Genomic DNA, 3,254 nt, shown 5'->3' on the forward strand with positions numbered 1-3,254 from the left:
AGCATGTGTGTACGGAGCATGTGTGGGACTACTACTTCCCCAGCGCCCCCCTTACGACTCTTGTAAGACGATGGCATTGCGCCTGGCTCGCTGGGGCCCTGATACAAGTTTGCATATTTCTAAATTCTAAGCGCATCTGCTTGAGCGACTAGGCAGCGGCCTCAGGACTGGCCCTGGCCCTGGCCCGGAGTGGGCTCACAACGAAAGCGAGAGTGGCAGGGCTCACCCTTATAGAGAGTACCTTACCCTTACCCTTACCCCCACCCCTGCCACTGTGACTGCTGTTTTTTGTGTGGCTAACAATGGATGAAAAAAAGAAGAAAATCATTTCCTTGATAGCATCCACACAAACCTGAGCCGAGGCCTTCATCATAGACAATTGGCACCCCGACCACAGATCCAAAAAGGATCTTTTCACTTTTTTTTTTTGTACCTTCTCTCTCGTATTTTTTTCGCGGCTGCCACACTTCCTGGCCAGGCCACAAGATGCTGCAATTTGAGGGTGCCTCTTTCACTTTCAATGGGCCATAACAAAAAATAAAAAAAAACACAATGAAATTATAGAAAAAAAAAACACGAGCCTCTCGGTTTTTTCTTTCGATTTTTTGTTGTATGCAAAAGACACTGAGAGATGTGGCAGGAGGGGGCGCCATGTGGTGCGTGCCAGTTGCCACGGCATTGACGGGGCATGGTATTTGGTTTTTTATGCCAAACGGATATGCGATATTCCTGGGGCGTAGTCTCGGGCAATCTCCACATTTCCATTCGAGTCAATGGCTTTTGTGGTCGCTTAGCACGCGTCCGCCGCAGCTGTTGGACACGGCGAGAGATTCCATAGTCCTTTGCATATTTTTTTGCAGCTGTCAGGATGAATCTATCACGCCCCCAGCTAGGACAACTACTGTTCCCTACTGCTCCCTACTCATACTCAAACTCAAACGCCCGCTCCTGGTCTAAATCGTCTCAATCAGTTGTCCACTTGAACGTGCTGATGATGTCCTGGCCTGTCCTGGCCTGTCCTGGCCTGGCCACCAGGTACCTTGGTGGCTCACCTTTCTTGATTGTTAATTGTTGTCAGCGCATTCGTCACACTTTTGCTTTATCCGGGATGGACCGTATCCGTCAACTGGACAATGGTCCAATGGCCAAGGTCCAATGTGTCAATGGCTGCGTTAATAATGCGATTTGCATTTTCCCTTTCTATTGGCATTTCCATTTCCCTTTTCCCTGTCCCTGTCACTGTGCCCGAGTCCGAGCCCGTGTCCTTGTCCTTGTGCTCGTCCTTGTCCTGTTTAGCCTGCTGTTTGATTGAGTTGTGTCCATTATGCAGCTTAATCTGCACCTTTCATTCTGACCATCTTGCCATCTATTGTCCATTGTCCGTGTGCAGGCCCGGTCAGCATTTGCCTCGCCGGCTTAGTTTAATTTTGTGAACATCTTTTGATTGACAGCCACATGCCACTGTGCATGTCCTGTAGCCAGGGACAATAGAATAGCCAAATAAATGCATTTAAATGGTTATTTAAGTGCAGCTTATCGAAATAAGTCTCTAGATAAGTAGCAAATATTTAACAAATAAAGAAAGTTTATAAATAATAGTATGTAAATGATAATTTGTATTCAAAATGTTCGTTAGAAAAAGAAAAGAGAAAAAAAATTGTTGCTTGCCGAAACCCGGGATTGAACCGGGGACCTTTAGATCTTCAGTCTAACGCTCTCCCAACTGAGCTATTTCGGCGCTGTGATGTGCCTGGCGCTAAGTGTCGTGTAGTCACGCGTGCTCCGTATCGTATCCAAAGGCCTGTTGCCTGCTGCCATTTGGGGGCTTATCTAATCTGCAGCGTATTAAAAATAGAACCTTTGCCCAGGCCGCCGTAGAGAACTCCCCGCCGAAGGCATGGCCAGAGGAGTCAAAGCCAGCGTCGGCGTCAGCGTCAGCTTCAGCGCCGAAGCCATCAAAGTCAAATGCATTTCAAATGCAAAAAGCTAAAACACACAGTTGGCAGTTACACTGCCACAAAATTCAATCAATTTAATTGAAAACTTTGAAAAATCTTATATATCCATTGGATATAAATCTCATCTTCTAATGGGAAGAGAAGAATTTATATATTTCCATCATGATATGGATGTCACTGGAAATGTTATAGTTTATTTTGTGTAGTGTGGGGAGACGACTCTCCGATTTAGTTGGAAGTCTCCCGTGGCTGTGTTGCTGGGGCCCATTGCCCATCCATCGCGTCGTCTCCTCAGTTTGCGGCCAGGCCAAATCATGTTTGTTCCGCCACGATGGCACATGGCATCTAATGAACTATTGTGGTCGGGGGCGCGGTAGGTGGAGGAGCAGCAGTAGCAGTAGCAGAAGCAGCACGAAAGGAGGAGGCCCGGGTCGCGGAGATCAGTGTTGGCCGGGGTGTCGCACACAGTTTTGCTCGCTGGGCAACAAATCAGCCAGCGACGAAAAACCAGAAATGAAGCTCCCAGCTTCAGCTTCAGCCTCAGCTTCAGTCTCAGCTTCGTGTTGTCGTTGTCGTTGTAAAAATGTTTGCTTGCACGCTTTCCAATGGTTGCCGCCGATCCAAAGTGTTGTTGTTGTTGTTGTTGTTGTTGTTGTTGTATCTGTTGGTGCTGCCGCTGCTGCTGCTGCTGCTGTAGCTGGTCGTGCTTTGCGGTCGTTGCCCCGCTGTGACGTCACCGGTTCAATGGCAAAATGTGACCCAGATTGTCTGAGCTGCACAACTAAGCTATGGGGCCCCCAGTCCCCCAGTATCTGTGTGCGTGTGTGCTGTGTATCTGTGTGCTGTCTGTGTTGGCCATGTCGCTCTTTGGCTCTTAAGAACAAAGAGCGGTCAAAGAGAATGTGCGCAAGGCATTGGTCGCTCTCTTAGCTGCTTCTAAGCTGAGCTTGCGATTGCTTCGGCTGTGCCGTGTACAATGTACAATGTACATGGGTATGTAATGCCCTATGTAATTTTTGGAACCGGCCCCAACTTTCTCCACAGCTGCCCCCCGCGCCCTTGCTGGCTCTTTCATCGAAATGGGGACACACGATTGCCCGGCGGCTGCGCTCCTTGGCTAACTTCTCACTCTTTTGTTGCCGTGTGTCCGTGGCTCTGTAATTACCGTCCACAGAGTTGGGAGTCCAAACCTCAGTCCGAACTCAAATTCAAAACGAATGCCGGCCCAGAGTCTCAGGCACCGGCAGAGAGAGAGGCCAGAGTCTCATGGGCACAGTGCCAGTGCCAGGCAGTGTT

General features: G+C 48.9%; 1 non-coding gene across 1 annotated transcript; it reads right to left on the reverse strand.

The window, feature by feature from the left end:
- Positions 1-1,665: 1,665 nt before the first annotated feature.
- Trnaf-gaa lies at positions 1,666-1,738 on the reverse strand. Its single transcript has one exon. It is a non-coding gene; the product is annotated as a tRNA-Phe (tRNA).
- Positions 1,739-3,254: the final 1,516 nt, after the last annotated feature.

The sequence above is a fragment of the Drosophila obscura genome, unplaced genomic scaffold, assembly GCF_018151105.1.
Source record: "Drosophila obscura isolate BZ-5 IFL unplaced genomic scaffold, ASM1815110v1 contig_192, whole genome shotgun sequence".
NCBI lineage: Eukaryota > Metazoa > Arthropoda > Insecta > Diptera > Drosophilidae > Drosophila > Drosophila obscura.